At 37.6% G+C, this 23,975-nt stretch overlaps 1 long non-coding RNA gene across 2 annotated transcripts in view; it reads right to left on the bottom strand.

Annotated features, from left to right (window-relative positions):
• The window catches only part of LOC118160546, a 165,034-nt gene that overhangs the window by 81,572 nt on the left and 59,487 nt on the right, over nt 1-23,975 (bottom strand). For both annotated transcript variants that reach the window (XR_004747558.1, XR_004747559.1), the window contains exon 2: nt 10,372-10,534. This is a non-coding gene — a long non-coding RNA (uncharacterized LOC118160546). The remainder of the gene's footprint in view (nt 1-10,371; nt 10,535-23,975) is intronic.

Below are 23,975 nucleotides of genomic sequence, written 5' to 3'. Positions count from 1 at the left end.
TTACTTCTGGGTGACCCTGAGGAAAGGTGAAGATCAATAAGAATGCAGCAGGAAAACAAACAAACAAACAAACCAATGATTTATGGAACTGCATCTCCCATATGGCATGCTGCAGGCATCCTGTACCCATCCTCAACCCAGAAAACCTCCTCCCATTCCTCGGATTTCAAACAACTTTTTGTTGTTGTTGTTGTCTGTCAAGCAGATTAAAACCCTCTTTTGCCATGTATTTGCCCCTCAGCTGCCTGTTGTCAGCTCATTTCTGCTCACTTCGGATGCGTTCACAACACCAACCAGGCCGCAGCTGCCAGCGTTGCAGAGATGTCTCCCATGCGCCAGCTCTGCCCCACTCACAGCGAACTCCCTGCTCCTGGCTGTGGAGTCTGGCACCACCCTACATTTAACAGAGGCTTATTCTGGGTCCTTGCTCCTGTCTATGAGGCTTTCCTTACTCTTTCATCCCAATGTTTCTCCTAACTAAAGCAAATATACATCGGAGTTTTACCTTTACCAGTTCAGTTTCATTATATTCTGATCAACATTTGGCCCATTTGTCCAGGTTGGAGTCAAATCCTTTGGGACTACAGCACCTCTCTCAATTACAAGGCCACGCTATAAATTAAGGATGACTGCGTTTAAACACTCTAGCCTAAAAAGGAGCAAGACATCCCAGCAGAGTACACAGACGGTGGAATGAAAGCAAACAAACTTCTAGGTTTTGGACCAAACTTCTAGGTTTGGACCAAGGAAGTAGCACATGTTTAGAGAACTTCTTTGGTTAAAAAATAACAATATGCACAGAAGAAGCTGCTCTCATTTCCTGTAAATTTAGACCTCATTATACTAATTCACTTGTAAAATCTGATTCAGCTCCAATGCCTATCTGAAGTAGACAGTAATGATTGATCCATACAAGTCTCTTGAACAACACTATCATTTTTTCCCAATATAATTCACTTTCTTATCGTTAATGACTTCAAAGTATGTCACTGTAAAGCATATATTGAATTTGGCTCGCCTCATGTACGTTTTCCTTACTACACTTTGACCTTGATGTGGATTCTGCTGCACTCCTCTGTCAAAGAATTTAAAAATAATGTATTTATTTGTGATTAATAATTCCTTGTCTTCTACACTGGTATCATATCTACTTAACGATTTTGTCCAGAGAAGCTGGGAATGCCCCATCTCTGAAAGCGTTCAAGGCCAGGTTGGATGAGGCTTTGAGTAGCTTGACCTAGTCGGAAGTGTCCCTGTCCATGGCAGGGGGGATGGAACTGGAACTGGATGGTCTTTAAGGTCCCTTTCAACCCGAACCATTCTATGATTCTGTGATTTATTTTCCTTTAATTAACTAGAAAATTATCCTGAGCTTAGCTACATTTTTACGTGGTAGGAAGCTTTTGCACATAAGAAACTAGTGATTCAGTTGTCCTTGACATGCTTCTGTTTATCATTCTCAGATTTGCAGTAATTCCTGCCAAATCAGCCTTCCTTTGTTCCTCAAGCTTTTAGCTCCTCTAGTAGAAACGTGCTCTCATAAATTGCGCTCCGTTTGGGGATAAAATATTCAAACTTTTCCATTACTATTTCATAATCACTTCCATCATCTTCACGCTTAAATGCTAAGGTTTAAAATATTTGTTCTGTCTTCATCCTCTTGGCATACATAAAGGCAGCATAGCTATGCTTCTTGTCCTGTACCTTTGTCTCTATGGCTGTCCGGTAGTAGGTCAAGTATTATTTCCAGTCAGGGAATGCTCCTGAACAGTTAAATGCAAAACCTCTAGAATTCTCCATCTTATATTTTTATCTGAAATATATACTTATACGCTTGTTTTCCTAAACAACTCTTAAAAAATATCTGACTTATTTACTAATCTTAGCAATTAATTTATAAAAGTTCCAGGTTCCACATGTACACTTGCTTACTGAAGACATTTTCCTCTACCACTAACATGGAAAATACTGGTTACCATCACATTGTTTTGCTGTCGTTGTTGTTTTGTTTTATTTTTTTAAAAAAGGAGCAGGATTTCAACTTGCAGAGAAACAACACTCAACAGGAGTGTCCTTTTATATGGTTCTTGTGCATGTGTGTTTAAACCTATCTAGGTATTTGAACTTCTTACACAAGAAAAATGTAATAAAGAACTAATCTCATTATTAAAATCAGAACTATCTCAGCTGTGATGGTGATGTTTCTCCACATTAGTGCTTCAAAACCACTTTAACAGTGATCAAAATTCATTTAATAAACTGATCTTCATGACTTCTGAACAGTCACATATCTTGATTTATCTAAAGAGACCTTAGCCCATACAAGAGTCACCTCCTTTAAAACCATGATAAATTAAGCTTAGGCTATTTGTAAATAATTATTAGATTCACCTGTCCTTTCAGAGAAACCAACCAGACTGTCATTCATTTGTGAACTAAAATTCAACATGTACTTTTTGGTATATAACCATAAACAAATCAGATGCAAAGAAAACTAGTGTTTTATTTTGTATTTCTCAGAGAGCCTGCTCTGCCAGATCTTTTGTGGATTTCCCTCACAGTTGTTTTACTGAGATAGTATTATTCACATCCATTGACACTAGTCATAATAATCCTCACCCATAATAGGCTTAATGTGTGAGCCAGAACCCGACTCCTCCAACTGGGAGTTAATATCATTGAGCATCTGAATAATTCAGGATGTAACTTGTTTGGGCTGCACTTCTGATAAGGACAGGTCACTGGTGTGTAGGAGGGGTAGTCATTGATCCCCTTTTCAGTCTGGAACAGCTTGCTTTTTCATCCTTTCTCCACTTTGCATTTTAAAATTTAATCTTGGCTAAGGGGGTGCAAACTTCATGGACATAAACCAACTCGGGTGTATTGGTAGCACTCTAAGGCAGAGGCATTGCCTATGAGCAGGCATCAGCTCTTGGATGCTCTGAGAGGTATTTTGCATGGCAACAGAGCTTGCTGTGTTCTTGCAAACACGATGAAAAAGGTGTCGTTTTATCTTTGTTGAATAGATGGAGGGGACACACAACAACAACAACACAAAAACATAGATTAGATTTCCAAGTCTTATTGGAATGATATCTTCTCATAAAGAAAATAAAATTATAATAAAAAATATTTAAAATATGCTTTATTTTTCTTTGAAATCCTTTAAGACTTCTCACCATGCTCCCTTGCCATTTTCCACTCTTTTCCCTTGCAGTACTGATGCATAGTACTGATGCATACGTAGAAATACTCTATGTATTTCTTTGTTACCAGGGGCTGCCAAATTACCATGAGACTACACTACAGAATGCAGGTGTCCTTACAGAAGAAGATGAGTACCAGAGGCCTAAAATTCTTACCTCAAGAAAAATTATGACAAAGTTTTCTTCAGTTCAAGTGATAACTCAAAAGAAACCATTGAAGCTGTGAAGTGAAACTCCAAAGGAAATGTTAGGAATACTTCATACTTTCATTTCTCAATTTCCACTTTCCTCAGAAAAGAATTGAAGTTTTACTGAACTTACAAGGTTAGGTTAAAATGGCCACCATCATTTATATCTAAACCTACAAACTTGTTCTGCCCCAAAATATTTCCTCTTTCAAGTTTTTTTTTTTTTTTTCTTTTCTTTTCAACTGTTGCAAAGCTGAATACTGTGTTTTCAGTGCACTGCTTGTGCTGCACTAAGTGAAATAGAATCAGTGGTATGTATAGCATCAATAACTACATTCAAACCCAAACACATCTTCCTTTCTGCAAGTTAAGAAATGCACAATTTTCCCATTAGTGCAATAAAGTTAGCAGCAAAAATACTTAAACACTTTAGGTTTTCCAAGTAGTGCCTCCATTTTACCCTTATGTTTTTTTTACATTGTAGGTTTCAAGTTTAAGACATCTCCCATCTGCACTACAGACAGACCGTAGACCAAATTCTTGGCTGAAGGCATAAAGTTAGAGATAATACCAAAAACAATGTTTTTCTAATATCTTGATATAAATTTTAAAAAACTGTTCAGTTATCCGATCCCCTATATAACATACATATAATTGAATATTATCACCAATGTTGTTGCTCTTTGGAAAGCACTTCACTCAAAGTATTTAAAACAAATGTAATTCATATTAACCCATCGAAGCCAGCAGTCATGCCAGTGACAAATATAAGTAAAAATACTTTTTTTTTTTTTTTCTTCTAGTGAGGTAATTAGTAATAATTTGTTAACAGTTTTGTAACTTGTAACTTTTCTGGGAATATTTTCTATAATATTTAAGCAACTATCTGAAACATATTGTGGAAGAGAGAAATAATTAAAAAAGAATCTTGGAGAAAAAAAAAGAAACGAGTGTACACAGAGGATGAAAGGAGATATTACTTTTGATTGGAAGAACATATATTTATCAGCACTTCGATCTTATCTTCTAGTCAGTCCTACTATATGATTCCCAAAGGTATGCCTGTCTCAACATCATGCCATGAGGCATTAGATAGTACAAAGCAGAACTATAGTTAAAATTCTTATTATGTACTACATTTTTCTATTCTTGTCTGAGACAAAAAGAGACCATTGGACTGTATTGTATTGAAGCCTTTATATAATTTCAGCCTAATAGTTTGCATTAATACGTGGCATCTCCAAGTGCTCTGTTTACTTCGGAACGAAAGAATGACTCATGCATTGCAAATGGCACATCTGTGATTAAATATGGCAATGGTATTTACAGTGCACATCCACATGGCAAAACAGTTTAAAAACTGATGGGAATAAGGTTCCAACACAAACAAAGGTGGAGCGGATTTATGTAGAGAGAACTCCAAGTAGAAAGCAAACAAAAATTATCCTGACATCCATACTTCTGTAGAAATTGCTAAATTATCTTTAATAAATACAATTGGACATAGATATTAGCCTCTTCTAAGAGTGTATAGCTTACTTATTCACCAGTGTTATGTTTTATAACTTTCCGTGGATGAGGTCCTCCAGTCAGATATTGACCTACTTTAGACCTGCATGTTTTCCAGGAACCAGTCATACTACTGTTTGTAATTCCATAGTTATAAATTAGTCCCCAGAGTACAAAACAAATCATTTCCTTTTTCTCTCTGTTTGGGTTGCTATTTTTGAGTTAGTTCCAGTGCTTTGACATAAAGATATTACCACTCCATTTTTTTTTACTGTGGAAAATGGACTCCATACAGTTCATTCACTAAACTAATGCATGAAGCCATCTTGTTTTTCAAAGTAATAATTTCATTGCAGTATATCAATAGGATGATTTACATTTAACTATATTTTCTTCATTTGTCCTCATTTGTGTTACATTCTGAAACAGGCTTCAGTGACTTACAGTTCTGTTTTTTTCTCCACCTAACTATTCTCTTAGCACAGAATTTCATATAACATCTGCTTCTTTAACATGTACTCTTCATTGGATCTCTTTGGCTTTTTATGATATATTTTTAATGGAAAAATATGAGATCAGAATCTGACTAAAATTAATGAAGAGTAATTAAAGTTGTATTCTCAGGCTGTACCATAAAGCAATTGCACAACATTTAGCATGATGCTAACAACAAGTAGTGTTTTGAAAAGCAAAATATTTGAATAAAGGTTACTATACATGGGCACATATTGGAAGGTTTAGAAGAGAATCACACTAGCCCTACTGGACCTAATGACAACTTTGACAGAACTTTTTGTAGAGTTATACACAGTAGCTTTAATGGAGTCATCATGTAGAGGTCCAAATAATATCCAAATCCATAGCAACTTAAATTCTTCTCCATTTTAGTGTTCCTCCTAACACTATACTAGTGCATAAAGTGCAAATACAGAAATGCCTGTGGTTTCCAACAATGGCAAGTATTAAGAGACAGAGCACTGTAGGTAATTAGTACATTTTAACACAGCCTCCAAGTAAAAAAAAATTACAGCAATAACTGTGTATTTCAATGAAAAATGCCTCTCTTTAGCCTAAAAACGTAAGTGATGAAGTTTAAAAATTATAAGATGTGAATTAAAAGACTCTCAGAGCCTCGCATTTGTCAACTTAAAAAAAAAAGTGTTGACAACCCCCTACCTAGAATAATGCTTGCATAAAATTACAACTATTGTCAATATTTTTTCACATTACTGTTATTAGCTCACCTTTAATGAGTCATATACTTGAAATTTTATTTTTTTTTTATTGCAGAAACTTTACCTTACAAAAATATTTCTAAATTACATAGCCACAATTTTAAAGAGAACTACAGTCCAGTGTTTGACTTTAAGTATCAGATAACTGTAATGGAATAAAAGAAGCTAATGGTTAAGAACAATGTTTCAATGACTGCTTTTCAATATGCCTAGCTCTGTGCTTCTTTTGGGCATGGTTTCTATAAGACTTCCTATAGCAGAAATCAAAATGAGAACAATGAGAATAAAATATTGTTAAAATATAGTTAAAATAACAGCCAAATTCCTATTCCAGATGTTACCAGAGGTGGATCCCCCCTCCACCTGTTTTATTCCATTTTCTTCTTCAAAATCAATTAGTTGCATACCTCCTCTTATATAAAACTCCCCAAGCTCAGACTGTATCACACTATACATAGTGCTTATAAATTTGGCTCATATACACTGAGGAAAAAATAACACTAGTACTACCAGTAAAAACTTTTCAGAGGATTTACCTCCCTTACTCTTTGTTACAATCTACATGCCCTCCCACTGTTCTTCCATGTGGATCTCTTCTGTACAAATTATCTAGTCCTTCCTCTTCCCACACCACCCCTAAACAGTGTGTGCAGGCTCACAGAGGAGGGCATACAGACATGTTCAAATACAAGGTGTTATTGGTTTTTTTTGTTTGATTGATTTTTTGTTTGATTTATTTTTTTAAGATTTTTTTTTTCCTATTTTAAATCAGACAACATGGCTAGTAGAAATGTTGCATGGATTTCATATCAATCACGGTGCTCCTCAACTCTCTTGGACTCAGGTGAGCAGCTAAATAAGTTGTCCAGCCCATCCTCACCATCTGAGGCAGAAAATAGTCCCTGCACCTAGCCTGCCAACTTTGCCAAACCAATTTTTATGTCTCTCCACACTGGGTAAGCATCCTATTCCAAAGCTTGACTCAAGATATTTAGTCAGGGTCTATTAAAGCAGCTTAGAAAACATTGTTAGAATTGGATAAAATGGACAGAGTCATTGCTCACATCTCAAAAGCTTGTGTTATCTTCAAAATTACAGTCAAATGTTTTACGAAGTCTAATTTTTACTACAGAAAAAACAAAGCTTCTCTCCATCTCAAGCTCATACCACTTAAGTATATCTAGATTTTTGTCTTCTGTAAAAGGGTTAAATTCTGACGATTAAATTGAAAATAAGCTACTTTAAAATTAATTTAAATTAAATTTGTCTTATGTTTTCAGGTTGTTGAGTTTTTTTGTTTTTGTTTTTCTTGTTGGTTGGTTGGGTGGTTTTTTGTCCTTTTTTTTTTAATTATTATTATTACCTGGAAGCTTCTAACTTTCTATATGAACAGAACATGAAAAACATCAAAGTTATAAGTTTACACAGATTTAAAATTTGTCCTACAAAGCGAGATTTTCATTTTTCACCTCATTGATTAGCCTGGTAAGTCAAGAGCACTCCTTATTTCCCCCTTTTTTTGCCCAAACAAAAAAGAATCATGGATTACTAATGATCTTATATTAAAAACTGCCTCAACTGGAACAACCTCTCTGCTTCTGAGCAACACTTTGTTCCTTAACAAACAAAAAGAAAAAAATAGGGGACTGTTTTTTTTTTTTTTTTTTTTTTTTCTTCCCTCTCCCTGATCATATTTGTTATAGATCTCACATATGGTGGTCTACCAGCTCAGGGCCACACGGAACACACACTGAGCATGTGAAGAGGCTGGACTGGTTAGTCAGACAAGGCACATCTGTGGAGAACAGGACACTCAAATTTCTGTCTCTGGCTTTGCAAAGACACTAAAGCAAAGATAAGAGGTCTGGGTAAATAAATCTATTTTGAAACAGTTCTGTTCTCAACACACATATCAAAGTGACAAATCAGCAAGAAAGAAAAAAACACTCTTGGTTTATCAGAGAATATGCGATATTCTAATCACAATGCTGAAAAGGTAGCTGAGGAGGCAGAAATGGCCTCCTCAGGATCCTGTAAGATGTGTATGTCAGGTCTGCTCTGTGTAAATGAGCAGGGAACTAAAAAATAACCTTTCAGGCCTGTTTTAATAAGATGTGCTTTCTCAGCTAGCTCTTTACCTAGTGAGATGCCCATTTTCCACAAGTTTCCCACAAATTTGCACAAATTAGAGATCAAAATCTTGTCTTATCTGGAACAATAGGATAACTTACCTTCTTAAAGCAATCTGGATTTGCTTTTTCAGCTGAATGCCACCAGCTAAGGATTTCTTTTTTCATTTTAAAAGTTATTCTCATTCAGTTTGATACATTAAGAGAGTTATGAAACGTATTGTGCATAAAAACACAGTATCAAATTAGCAAACCCGCTTGATGCTACAGTATAGGCCTTGTGTACTAATTCACAACCCTGTTCTATTTCTTCCTGGCCTATGTAAACATAAGTCAAAATGAATGCAAATCTTGCAATAATTTATAGATTGCTTTCCAATTAAAGCTACTGAGTCTTTATATCATAATAAACAATCAGTTCAGCATGTACTTAATTTTTTGTACAATTTAATTTCTAGCTTCAGCAAGGATCTGTCTTGCACAGTAACTCAGACACAGATGAAGATGTTTAAATATCCACAGCTCACTTCTCCTCAAAAACATCAATATTTCACTCCTTCTTACAAGGCTTAGGGAATTCTGTAAACTAAAGAATTATATTTGCTATTTTAAAGACTACTTTCAACTGCTTCTAGTACAGTAATCTTTCTGACTTTTTCAGGCATGAAGTGTCACTGAGATGAAGTGTTATACCTATTCATGTCAATGTGCATATCATATTATCCTCTATAATCATTCCAAGGATTCATGTCAAGAATGACACACAAAAAGATGCAACTCAGTATGAACTGCAGTTAAGAACACCTTATTTTCCAATACACTGCACAGAATGTGAGTGATTCCCTATACTGGTATATTGCTTTATTATTATCATTATTTTTATCCTAGCAAATTCACTGCTATTAATGATTTCAGCTTGCAGTACATACTTGCCTCCAGCATTTTGCAGCTGGTCTAGGTAAAACCGGACTAAACTCACTGTATGCATTATTCACGATGTTTTTTTTAAGACAGGACCATTAGAATTTCACTGAGGGGTAGGTTGTTCTTTTTTTTTTTTTTCTGCAAACAAATGGGACTGTTTATACAATTAAACCCTCTTCCTGCAAAATGCTCTTTAATAGTAGCGTTCAAAAATGTATTCTTTATATGTCTCAAACCTTAAGTTACAGCACACCTTTATGGGAAGAGGCAAAATGGCACAAGGCCATTTTTTCACCCAGAGATAAAATACTCTGGGTGACTTAATTTATTAATTTCTTTCTTCAAATAAGTCACAGGACTAGAAGGGAGCTAGAGAGATGAGCTAGAGAGATTATTCAACCCTTTACCATACAGAAAGGCAGTTTCAGCTCCATCTTTGCCCTTCCTGATCTGTTTTCATGTAAACATCTCTTAAAAGCATCCCATGGCAGAGCCTGAAGTTCACAAGCAAACCTGCTGCAGTATCCTGTTGCAGAGATCCAGTCTCCTTTCCATTGTATTTTTATTTTTCCCCCCACCATATCCAAGCTCAAGCTTTACTGTAACTTAAACCCATACTTACTGGGCGACTTAACAAATACATGGAAAAATTTCTTTCTTGCAGCAAGACTTGTTAAGTAAGCCTGCTACTCATCTTGTCCTAGATGAAGGCTCAGCTGGAGTACTGTCATCAGTTTTGGCTATCATTGTACACAAAAAATATGGACTGACTGATACAGCTAGTAAATCATGAGTGAGAATGGCCAGGGGTCCTATCACACCCAGATATGCTGCTTTCTTCCTTCTCGGTTCAAGGCTATTGCCTTACTCCTTAATCAGTGCTATCAGTTATACCAGCAAGTGATCTCTGTAATGAAGACGATGCAGGGAATTCTTCAAACCTTCAACCTTTAGCAGGATCACCAGCCAATAGCTTTCCGTCTTTACTGGGAAGTGGACCACCACACAACTGAAGTTATGCGAACAGCTATCAACATTAAACTAAACACAATTATACCCATCTCTAGAGACTATTCCACCAACTAAAAATACTTGCTAGCTTTTGTTAGGAAATAACAGCTTATAAAATCAACACGATAAACTTGTGATGAAAATTAAAAGGACTGTACAGAAAACTCACTGCTTCCTAGCTTTGCATAGCTGTTGGAGGTCTGGGTACTTCATAAAAAGGAGCATCTGGATAAGCAGTCTGACTGTCCTCAGATCAGGTCAGGGCTCCTGTTCTCCTTGTCACGAAGCCAGGACTGCAGACAGCCACAAAAGACTCCCATAAACTGTGTGGGCTACAAATAAAGAGAGACTAGTTCAGAGCTCAATTGCATTTTGAAATGACAATGACAAGTTCAGCTCACAAGCTCAGGTAGACAGGATTTAGGTACCCTTGGGGCTTTATATAGTAAAAACAATATTCTTAATTGCATCCTGGAGCACTTTGCACGTAGCAGAAGGATGACTGCTATTTTATCTTTTTAAGAATGAGAAAATACTTGGACTTCTTGCCCTTTTTAAACTGTTAGCCATAGAATCCACTTTGCATTCAAATCACAAAGATAATAATACCTTGATCTTCAGTAGAGAAGGCGGCTCTCTGCAACGTGACCTGTTCTTTGCCACCTACCCACGGGCCAAGCCCCATGCTGGCAGTCCACCAGATGCTGACACAGACATAGATACTGACTCACTGCTTTTACTCAGCAATAGCTAGTATAGGAAAATAAATTTTGGAGAGCTTATTCTGTGCACACAAGCAAGTCTTAGCATATACATAGGGTAGGTTGACCCCTACTGACCAGCCCTATGAGTGCATGTGATCCTACTGAAGCCATCATGGCTGCACTTCATGTGAAGCTTGTCGTGACAGGTGATTTAGCATACCATGTCATACACAGGAGTAAGCATAACAAACACAGGGCCCAACAACCAGGATTAGCAGCAGGAAACTTCCTAGAATATTAGATTAATGAGCTCAAGATACCAGGCCCTAAGCAGGAACAACTGGGGAGAATCCAAAAAGCACAGCCAAGGACCAGAATCCTAGAAAATCAGTTGCCAGAAATAAACATCCACAGTACCAACACAAAAGAAATAGAGAGGGAAGTTTGCTTTTAAAGCACATGACTTGGGGACTGAAAAAAGAAACTTAGAAATGACAACCTCCTGCTCAGAAGCAACAGTAAATAAAAAGCTAATGCACAAGCAGAAAGAATTTTACAGCTTTTTTTTTTTTAAAAAGAAAATAGTTGTGTGGAGTCCAACTGAGGGAAGCCTGCAGAGCCAGAAAATAAAGTTGATAGAAGCTCCCAATATTTTTCTTTTATCCTGACAAAATCCTTTCTTCTGTTTATAGCTGCTGATGTAGATGCCTTGTGAAAGTGACACTCTGGCATCGCCTCAAACATAACATGGGTAAGATCTGGATGCAAAGAAGTAAACAGCCATTTTAGCGTATTTGTTTCCTGTTGCTCACACAAATCTGATCATCATTTCTCACTATTAAATCCTAACTTTGATTCCAGGACAAGATTAGCATTTGTCATGCCTTGTGCTTGCGGGTTTAGGTGTTTTTTTCCCCCCCTCTTTTTTGTTGTTATTGGTTTGTTGGTGCTTTTTTTTTTTTGGTGGTCGTGGTGGGTAATTCATAAAGGCATGTATTTGGGGAAAACAAATATCTCAGTGGCCATGAATAATTGTTACCCAGCCTTCTTATACTAAGTAGAAGGCCGAACAGTCTTGCACAAAGTGAAATCCCCTCCAAAGCAGGAGTCCTACATTTTTCTTAATTCATCAAATCAAAAATATAAACAGAGAAAAATACAACTTTAAACTTTCTTCATAAAACATGAATAGAAACATCACCAACATAAGCAAAGGTGGCTTGAATATTATTCTTAGCAAAGAGATATGATTTCCAGCTCTACTTTTTCACTTTCTTTAATGCACAAAGCACTTTTTTTTCCTCCACAAACATCGGAGGCAGTGGGCTTTTGTGTATCCTTTCCTGTTTATTCAAAGGAAGTCTTTTCACATTATTTTATGTATAACCATAAGATATGCTTAGAGCACAAGATGTTTGTCTATATCTATATTTTGTAATTAAAGAGCCAGATCATCAAAAGTAAATCCTTGGAAGCCAAACCTACAAAGATGATTATCTAATAATATTTCAGAAATGTAAGGAGATTGAAGTGAAGTATCATTTCCTGTATAACTCATATAATATGGCAGTATTAGAAGGAATTTACAGATCAAAATGGTGGAGGATGGGAGCATGGCATTGTATTATTCTCATCATAGGTGGTCTGATTCATCTCCTTCCTCCATGGGGTACTGGAGGGAGTAACACGTTTCTCAGTACATTATTGGTGTAGAGATACTGACTGAAACTATGAATTACAAGCAACTATATATAAGCAATTATAAGCAAGGTACTTACTATATAGTAACGTTCCCACTGCATACACAAGTCATGGGACAGAAAACAGGAAAAGAAGCAAGATTAAAAAGAAAAAGGAGGAAATTGTTTCCCTGCTGTGCAGCAGATTCTCTTTAAAATGGCTCACCTTCCAGATGCTCCCCAACTAAAGCAATTGGCAGATGGCAACTACTGCAGATGGGTCGGCACAGCTGAGACACATATACAGCTGCGAATATCTGGCTCGGCAATGTTTGCTTTTCTTTCTGCCAGCCACAGTCACAGCACTTTTTGAGAGTGGGTGGCAAAGCAAGGAGAGGATTTCCCAAATTCACAGCAAAGAAAGAAGCCTTCTGTTAACATTACTTTCTTCCTTGTTATCCTGAGTGCATTATCGGATGAGACATTTTACTCATTCATTAAAGAAAAAGAGATGTTTTGCCATCTATTAATTACTGTGTGTGATTAATTTCAGGAGCATTTATTAGATACTAATCTGGTGTTAATTTACCCTCATTCTTAGAGAATGTCATTCAATTCTTATGAAGCCACAGACCGCTGCAAGGTTTTATCCGAGACCTGCACCAGCAATTCTTACACTTGAGAGTAAATATGAAAGAATAAACAGCAGATCGAAACGAAGTCCACTGAGTGGACTTTGTAATGAGATCAGAAAGGTAAATTTAAGTTGCATCACTGAAAATAGCAACAGAAGGGTCATAATTTGAAATTTAAGCGATCATGCAAATCTCTTCCTCCCACTGCCTAACACATGCTGCAATATTTTTTTATACTTGTTTGTTTGTTTGTTTCAGTTTTTGTCTTTGTAATGAATTTTACTAACTTCATGTTAGCAAGGCCTCAGTTTAGCAGGTTACCAGTTCTCCAGTAACAATGATGTATCTGTACTTTGATCTAAGAATATTAATGTATCAAACATCATTTAAAAGGTGAACCGTGATTAAGATCTACACATTTTAATAGCACATATTCCAATATTTTGAAACAGCTTTTATGAGTAAAGACTGTATCACCACATCGGTCAGAATCTGCTTGTAGGCTATGATACGCTGAGAGCAAGAATTCATATTTCCATACACTGTATGGAAATTTCATAATTTGAAGCCTGTAAGTGTAAACGTGCTAATAGACATGTGCCTCCTCCACCTGTCCCCCTAATTATAGCATCTGCATACATAATAGCATTATTAGTACATTGGATACTTGCATTCAGTGCGTTGCAATGCCTGCAGTCACACGTCCTAAAGGAAGGCACAGGTGACTGACCCTGCTGGGGTGCAGCCTCTGCTCAAATGGATCATTTCTGGAGCTCAGAGTTCTCCTCACCTTCTCCCTCACTCAGTAGCATCCAGCTGCTGAAGCTTCAGGTTTCCAGAAGAAAAGCACTTTTCCCTCTCTTGGTTAACACCATCTCGTATATATGGAAGCGCTCTGGTTGGCAGACTGGGCTATTAGTGCTGCCTTCAGAAAGGTACGATGCCTCTTCAGAAAAGAGGGAACAGGGTTTTTCTGTGCCTGCCTAGCCTGCTGCAAAGAGGCACTTTTCATTGAACTGGGCTGAATTATTAAGGTGGAAAAAGGCTACCTGATGGAGAGGACCAGTCTGCAATAGGTGTCAGTGTGCAAATGGTAGTACTAATCTGTTTGTTCCGTGAAACCGGAAAGAAGAAATTTCAGAGGAAGAATTAAACTAAAGTGATTTAGCCATTACAGAATAATCTCTGCTTGCTTGCAAATAAATGTTTTTGAGACTCCCATAGTCTTTGAGATGTTTCTTACAAATTATACTCAATCAAAATGGGTTATTAATGCTCATAGGAGACACCGTAGCACACCACTGCCATTTCTAGCCTACAATATAAAGTGTGGGGGAATAGCAGTAGTGTGGAAGCATTTGTCATTTAGCAGCACATGCACATATTTAGTGGTGTTTTAAATACGTGCAGAGAACTCATCTAACAAGTTCAAATGAACAAGTCTATAAACTGTTAAATTGACTTGGTTAATAAATCAAATTCCAAGACAAGCTTGCCAGGCAGATTTGTCAGTGATTTATGCACCTCAGAGGGTATGAAAGACTGCTCCCTTGGGATGTTCCTATATAAAAGGTTTTTATTGGTATTCCATAAATCCATCTGCACTATTTCCACCACTTTGACTGTGGAGTCAGATTTGTGACAAGCTTCTGTTAATGCAGGTCACAGGAGACTCTACTGATGATGGGCAGTTTTGGATGGCTAATTTGTGGACTTCTAGGTCTAATTTGTGGGCTTCTAGGAGTGCGCGTGGGGGGGGGGGGGGGGGGGATTAAAAACTTCTAATAATAATTTAATTGAAGATACACCTTAAATCAATTCCACTACCTTCATGTCATACATGGCCTTATCAAGGCTAGACAAAATAATTCCATGATTTTACTAAGAGTACACTTCAGGGTGTCACTCTTAATCGCAACTTTAATTTCAAAGTTTACAGAAAGTGCCCATGTTTGGTCACTCTATTATGACATAATTAGGTAAGGATCAAACTTAAACCAAGATATGGGTCAAATTCAGGCTACCAGAAACAAGCTCATTTCTATCCACCTACTCTTATAAGAGAACAATGCCCCCCCATGCCCCCCCGCTACCAGGGAGGCAGCCTAGCAAGTTTCCCTTCATATGCAACACTTCACACACAGCTCCAGGATTCCTCCTATGTACAGAACAGCCAGCCTCCTCAGCAAATACTCAGCAGAAATATCAGCAGATACACCGAAGAAATTATTTGAAAGAAAGTTATCTAGTAGAACGAAGCAACTCTTAAGAACTTATCTCATGCAAATATGCATTGTTGAAAGGTGGTTTTTTTTTGTTCAGTATATCCAAGACACTGACTAAAGCACAGTATGTGAGAGCATAGGATTTCTATTCTGCAAGCTAAATGTACAAGAAGGATTTCTTGAAAGGAAAACATAGAAATAAAACATAGCGGTGTGGTTGCTTTGGAACCAGGTAAAACACTTTTAAAACGCATGTATTTGGTATTCATGCTTCTAGTCAAAATATAAGCAAATATAAAAACACAGGTAAGTAGCTGGAACTATACAAGCGCTGCCTCCTTTTTTCAGGCCTCTTTTTTATTCTCAGACTAAACAATCTAACTGAACCATCTAACTGTGATGGACTTCAACATACTCTTTCCATATTTCTGAAGCTTTGTCAAAACAACAGGACTCAGTTCTGTACTGCTTTCACAAGCAAGAAACTGCTCATTTGAATACTTCTGGGCTCACTGATCTCTCACAAAGTGCATTTGTTATTCTTTACAGAGTCTGTTTCCCCAACCAGTGTTTTAATTTTTTTTCCTCCTAAAGTGATTTTCTTTATCTTTTCATACTTACACTCCCAACACACCTTTACCCTGAAAGCTGAGACGTGAACTGTCAAACTTCATTACTGAGCATGCTGATGCCACTCCAGGCACAATCCTTAGAGTTTTCCCTGAATGAGGAATGCCTGATTCATGTGTCTACTCACAACCTCTTAAGGCTTTGTAACATAATCTTCAGTAAAAGGATGAAGACAGCACCTTCAACAAGTTCTAGGCAATCCAGGATACCGAAGCAGCAACACAAATCCTTATCACAATATGGCAAACTTCTGAGTCTGCCCTGCTCCAGCTCTGGCAGCAGGACCATGGCTCTGGGGAAGAAGAGGCAATGAACTGATTTCCATGCTTGGTCCGGAGATGTCAGAGTGGCCCATATTGCCAACTTAACTCCTTTGGAGGCTAGCTGACCATAAAACAAAACAAAACCTCAGAGCGTGGGGAGGGCAAAGCTAATGTTAAGAAAGAATTCCTATTCCCCCCATCACAGTCATGATCAGAGAGAACCTCAACCAGAGAAGACAGACACTGAGGACTGTTGAAATGCCAGTGCACAGAACCGCTCCTACAGGACATGGCTGTGTCCCTTGTTTCACCTGTTACACTCTTAGAGCTCAAATTCTCTGGCCAATTCTATGGTGGGTTTTTGTTTTTTGTTATCTTTTTTCTCCTCATTTATAAAACTGTATTTTGCCAACAGACTTGAACTTATCCTACAGATATGACTCAATTTTTATTTGCCTTAAGACAACTACAAAAAGCATTCCGGGTAAAACAAGCCTCCAGTCCTCCCACAATTTATAAGAACAAACATAACAGATGCAAACTTTATTGAATAAGGAATATAAGCCCATTTAAATCACTTCCATCTTACATTTTATGATACAGTTGTGAATTATGTTCTTTTTCCATTTGTGAAGAGGGTAGAACAGATGGTGAAGGCTAAGTTTAAAATGATGCACCCATTAAAATAACCTACGCTGCCCAGAGATTGTTCACAAAATGACAGGATTTGTTTGCTTTTACAGCTATTTTGCTATTATGAAATACTTTGCTTTGGAAGGAGGCTGGACTTCAGAATATGTTTGTTATACTATGGGATTCACAACAGCAAAATTCTGCAGTATTTTTAAAGATCATTTATGTATTTTGTATGCACATGTCATGTGTGTTTGTATACATACGTACTTGGAAAGACTTATGCTTGGGGATTTGGAGAGGTGAAGCACTGATTAAAATGATGTATGACCATAAAAACTATTCCTGCTCCTGTCTGGTTTATTTTGTGCACCTGCTGTTTGGAAAAACGCCTTTCTTCCTCTTTTTTTCAGTAATAGGATTACAGTGCCTAGCAGGCTTGCAAAAAGCTCTCTCCATCCCTCTCCCCTTACGCTGGCTATGTTAACATCAGCACAGCCCCAAAACACTATCTGCCAGGATCTGAAACACAGTATGTTATTAAAGCACAGAAGATGCTGCAACAAATTACAACATGTGATTACAGGTGACTTAAATCAACAGCTACTGGAGTGATATTTTGGGGGCATTTTTGTTTGTTTGTTTTTGTCTTGCAACAAAAATGATGTGCTGCATTGCACCCAGTTAACATTAGCAACCAGGTCAACCTTGAATTGTAAAATACGTTACTTGGGATGAAATCCAGTTGACATCATTCCTCTTAAGGCCCCCCTGAATTTTTAAACTCCTGAGCTACAAGCATACTGATACAGAGGCAGTGTATGTGAAGGATAAGTACTTAGTCTAGGGCCTATTAAATACAGGATAAACCTTGAGGGCAAAGCAGTTGCATCCAGGTTTTTTTTAGTAATATTAAAGGAAATCCTTATAGAAGTAATGAAAGTAGTGGCACCAAATGTTTCAGCTTCAAGGCAGGGGATGTTTCAGGTTTGAGGTGAAAATACTCATTGTTCCCTAAAGCCAGAAGATACACACCTGAAACTCCTAGGAAGTTTTTCCACTTTATGTATATTTTCCTGTCACACCCAGACTAACAAAAAACGGATTAAGAACTAACCAGTGCGTAGTAGTTTAACAAAAAACAAATTGTTAAAAATACCATGATTCGTATTAAAATGACTATGGTTCAGAACTTAATTTATATCCAAGTTGGAATTCAACTGTTAGAAGCTGCTGGTAGAAACTTAATTTTTCAGGCTTAGAGTCTGAATTAACGCATTTATTTTTATGCAGCTCTGTCGGATATAATTGAGAAGTTGAGGTAGTGATCACAAATCCATGAGATCAAATATGGCATATACAGACAGATCTTTGCCCTTCAGGCAAATCTTGCCCAAATTGCGTTTTCAAAATGCTGAGGGTGAATGCCCCTTTCTGAAATGGTATTTCTGGTTGTATCACGCTTTAGAATATTGTGCATCTCTGAAAAAAAAAAAAAAAATGCAATCCCACCCTTGCATACCAACATAATTTTAATGTAAAAAGTGTGTTTGTACAAATTAACATTCATCAAATTAGAGGAGGATTCTGTATTTTGAAGAACACACAGTATTCAGAACCCTATTATCAGACCCTGGATACTGTTAGAGGAATGCTCTTAAATAACAATCTTATTAAAAAACAGAAACCAAAACCCTAAATAAAAACATTTCATAAGTTCACTGCCAGAAGTTTTACAACCATTTCATTAAAGATTACCATCCAGCCACTGCATCTTTGGGAGAATGGTTAGTCTCCAATAGTCTCTAAAATAATTTCATATACCTGCAAATCTTTTATCAGTTTAATTTCTCTAAACTAAAACAGGTCAAGAAATTTCCAGTTTCATAATTAAGTAATGCGTAGGTTTATACTTGAAGACCACAGGGTGTTTTCTTATTAGCTGTAACATGTAATTGTATGCATTTCTAAGACTTTTTTTTTTTCCACTCCATATTTCCCCTTGAGGGCTAGTTCAACTCTTTTCCAAACAGAAGTAATCTCAAAAATATTTGTATGTGCATAAGTAATAGCAAAGAGGAGTTTGCACATCCACTCATTTGGAAGATGGAAGAAAGATGGTTATTTTTCTAAAATGAATAAAGGTTGTGGGTTTCTCCAAATAGTGCTTTGGCTAGCTAGAAAGCTGAAGTAACCAAAAGAATAAAGTGAACTTACCACCACCATAGGCTTCCTAAAACAAAGCAAAACAAAGTGGACATTTAACAGACAGAAGGAAAATGCTTCATACAAGATCAGTTTGTGTGTTTTTTTTTTTTTTTTTTTCTTTTTTTTCCTCTCTCTCTTCTTCTTCTTCTTCCACTTATATTGCCTGGTATGAAACAAGTTACTGATGGAAACTATTTTTTTTTCTTTACAAATTTTCAGAAATCACATCCTTTCCTATGTCAGCTTCCTCCCAATGACTGCCACACACAGGATCTACAGATTTTAGTGTACAGACCCTATCTGGTAACTCTGCCTCCTTCCCAGAAATTTCCAGCAAACTCTGGCATGAATTCAGGATGGTTAAGGAGATATGTGCACAAAGCACAGCTCTTAAGTGTTTCAGCTTTTATTTCAAAATGTGCCAGGAGAAAGGATTTTTTATTTTTTTTTTAAGCAGATGCCACAACAGCCAGTTGTTTCAAGGAGAGGAATTTCTTTTCCCACTGGCACTAATAATATCCCTTTCCATCAGAGGCTTGAGTCATAGCCATTACTCACCTCTCCCTAGCCACCAAATCTGGGCCTCCCTCAGATTCGGCTCCCGTTTTAATGGCAGGAATATAAGCTGTACTGAGGCAGAGCTACGGGACTACAGCATGGGAAGTTTGCTCATCTGCTTACAAATTCCAACAAGTTAATTTAAGCACACATCATTGGCACTCCTTTCTGCATATGCAAACAATGGCAGAAATCAGCCTTTAATTGGTTATGCACAGTAGAAGAAGCATGCAAATAATAGCGGTGTCCTGCAGGGATAACATTCAAGCGGTATTTTGTCATTTTGGTAGTCTCCATTATAAGCAATTCTAGTAATGAATTGACAAAGAAATACAAATCCCCCACTTCATAATATCTGTACACTGAACTACTGTTCAATTTACCCCCAGAAATCCAGGATCCCCCCTATTTTTTTTTATATTCCTAAATTTTCATCACACTTACACCAGATTTCTATTTTTTTCCTTTCTCCCCTAGTTCTGAAACCCCCTCTTTTCCTTGACATCCTTCTATCCCGAGACCTTTCCTTTCAGTACCCCACTTGTCCCTTTTCAGGGCCCTTTCGGCAGCTTAACCACAGGTACAATCCACGTCCCTCACTCTCCTCTGCGTACACCTCTTTGCTTTTCCCCTCAGCTGTCAACCACAGAAAAAGCTTCTCAGAATGGGAAAACAGATGCTTGGTGAAGAGAGGAGCACGTTTCTTGCTGGAAATGCTGAGGGGGTGGCACAGCTGTGGGGACTTCCAAACACTGAGATGGTTGTTTCCAGCAAATTTGTGGCTCCAAAACTTCTGAGAGGAAGATACGCATCTGTTGAATGAGAATGTTGTCTAAAGCACCTTATGTTTAACATGCTTTTCCCATATCCTGGACAAGGGATGAGGGGTCCCAAAGATCATGGCCAGCTTGGGAGTGACCCTCGGTGGTTTATAGCTGGCAGGAAGCCACAGGGAGGAGGTGATTGCCCACACAGCCGTTCACAGAAAATAAGGTTCTTCCCATCAGCACTGCTACAATTAGCAGTGAGCTAACAGAAATGCCCATTTCATTGATCAGCCTTTCCAGAGCAGTAAACGTCTTCCTTTGGAAGTATCATGTGATCACTGTTTTGCAGACAAAAACCTTTTTACAGTTTCCATCTATGGGGTATGAACAACCCGATTAAAAATAATAATTAACTGGGGATTCTGGCACTCAGTTACGTGTCAATAGCACCTTCCCCAGCTTTTTGGAGCACAGAAAGAACTGCCCACCAGCAGCTACTTTCCCAACAACCTGCTTTAAGTCACTGCCCTTTTCATCATCAGGATCTTCAGCGTGCTGTTTGAACAAGCCTCTCAGAACAGTTGTGAGAAATAAGCATTTTTCTCTCTATTTTCAGATAAGGAAACTGAGATTCGGATCATTTAAGCTACTTGACGCAGGTTCACAAGGGTGATGCGTCTACAGCGGGAACAGCACCCAAAGTGCTTGGTTTCCACACTCATACTCTGATCACTTCACTGTGCCTCCATGGCTTTAAAAAAACAATAGCACATCAGCAGCCATTGCCCAGCCAATTTTGTTTAAATCACTGCTTCTCAGTTGGTGATCTAATCAGGACGGCAGTCAGGTCTGCTCTGCTCATGACTCCTGCAGCGCTCATCTCAACAGGAGGTGCAGCATAATGCACGTTTATAATGGATGGTTGAATCAAAAATAAAGGTAAGCTATTTGCTTGAAATGTTCATCTTATTTATTTTATGTTCATATGCTTGCATAGGAGGCCTCTTAAGTGGTTGTTTGAGATCCAAGTCAGAGAGAGATGTATGATAAGCAAAGCCAACAAATACTCTTACTGATTATCACAAGCATATCCCTTAGCATTTCCTTAACATGAGAAAATCAGAAAGGAAAACTGAAGAAGTTGTTTCCCCAGGCATCCACAAAGGGAAACAATTATACTTTAAAAGAGAAGCATTCCTGGTGCTATATGAAAACAATTTGATAACATAATGGTAAAGAAGAAAACCTCAATTTTTCAAGGCTACAGAATTCCAAATCTCTTTGAAAGCTGTATGACAGTTAATTATTTTCAAGTGTATCCATTCACAGAAAAAATAATGTTGTACAAACTCAACACCCACATCCAACGAGTAAGAGCTAAGTATTACATCCTAAGAGTTACAGATATTCTCCCCCCCCCCCCCTCCCAAAAAAAAAAAGTCAAGAATTACACGAAGTTAAGTGATTGTAGCAATGGCACAGCCCAAACATTATCTTTTCAGTGAGTTTCTATCAACAGATGTCCATATATATTTCCTTAAAGGACAGAACACTTCTAGCTGACTTAACTGCAGTGCTAGCTACTGTGACTGCAAACATTGTGAAGATTAATAAATATTTAAATATATATATATATATATATATATGTATATTTCTTCTAACAGGAGCAATATTCCACAGTTTAACATACATACACAGAGCCTTCAGAAGGATTTGTCCCCAGATGCTGGGACAATTGTGTGTTTACTTGCGTATCAGCAACTGCTCACACCGCAACTGCTTTGATTAAACACAGGTAAAGGCCTTTTAGCCATTGAGTAAGTAATCTCATTAAAGATTGCTGGAGCTAAATACAATTAGCAAAGTGGTGATTTCCTACAAATCTGTACTGCCGGAGTCCATAACACAATCTCAGTGATTTAGATTAACTGATGTATATTTACTATTATTTTTTTTAATGTCTTATATATAAACTATGGTTTTTGGACACCTTGGGGACTCTGGAGTAACAGCCTCTTAACTTCTGGTGACTTCTCTCCTGTGGTAATGGACTTTGAGGGTTTGTCTGCCTGAGAAAGATACTGAAGGACAGTGCAAGCTTTGAATTTGCAGTACATACAGGCTGTGGAAAACTACATTCAAAACCATATTAACTAACAAGAGTGTCAGTACTGACAGTTACTACGGACTTACCGGTGTGTTGTGACTTCCCTGACGCATGGTACGGTAACTGCCTTACAGACAAGCTCTTTCCCTTTCTTGATGAGCAATTTCCCCCTTTTCTAGGGAAAGGAACAGGTACACATAGACATGCACACGGAATAGAGAGGCTTCAGAGATGGAAGTCTGAGAAAGTACATGCACAAAATGGAGGGAGGATTTTAAGTCAGCCTGTTCAGACTGACCGAGTTAGTTTATGCTTTAATGAGAGCTGGTACTTCTTCACAGTTAATACTACTAAAGATAGAGATTCTAAATCATGTTCAAACAGTGAGTTTCAGCAGAATACTAAACCAGTATTCTCAAAAACAAAAATATGAATTTTGATCAATAACATGTTTTCGACTTCATAAGTGTTTCATCTCAATTCATGTGTTATTTTAATACACCGACCAGCAAAATGAAAGTCAGAAAGTTTCACTTTGTTAAAGTAAAAAGTGTTGTTTGAAAAATAAATAGAATATTTTTCCAATGTTTTAATGTCAAATAATACAACATTTTCTGCCAGAAATATTATTTTATCAGAAAATGCTTGATTAGCTCCTCCTACTTAGGACCTCAAAAAATCCCTAGAAAACCTATTTCATTTGCCCTCAGGGACACCAAGTCATGAAAATACTACCCATCAACAAATATCCTAAGACCCACAGTGCAATGGATCAAAAGCCACCTACATGTGGGACAGAGCAGAAAGCCATCCACATGAAAGTAACCACAGGATGGAGGGTACTGCAGGGGTTGTGCCATGAAGGCATTGAATCCCCGACCTCACTGGGATGGCAGCAAGAAAGGAGGAGAAAGAGGTCTGCAGATCCACCATCTCCATCGGCACAATATGTGAAGGCACCTGCCTGTACTGAGACAAAGCACAACGGCTGTTTGCTATCCTGTGACTGTTGTGTCATTTGGCCCATGGGTCTCCTGTCTGCAATTTATGCACTTATGTATGTACACACACATACCAAGTGTGCTTACAGACTTGGTACTTGCATGGTTATTCCGAACAACTTATCCTTTGCATCGAATCAGTAATAATAGTTCCGATTTCTTATTGGGAAGGATACAGAGACAAAAGTGTCTATTTCTGGAGAGAGAAAAAGCACCTAAAGCGACTACCAAGGATGGTCTTGTTAAAAAGCAACAAAAATTTCTACAGATTTAGAAAAGGGAGCACAGCTTTGGAAGAGGCTTGGGTCACTGTTTTATCTTAGAAATAGAATTTTATCTTAGAAAAAGAACTGATATTGCTAG

The sequence above is a fragment of the Oxyura jamaicensis genome, chromosome 1 (assembly GCF_011077185.1).
Source record: "Oxyura jamaicensis isolate SHBP4307 breed ruddy duck chromosome 1, BPBGC_Ojam_1.0, whole genome shotgun sequence".
Lineage (NCBI taxonomy): Eukaryota > Metazoa > Chordata > Aves > Anseriformes > Anatidae > Oxyura > Oxyura jamaicensis.
The sequence above is the reverse complement of the archived record's forward strand: the minus strand, read 5'-3'. Positions and strand labels throughout refer to the sequence as shown.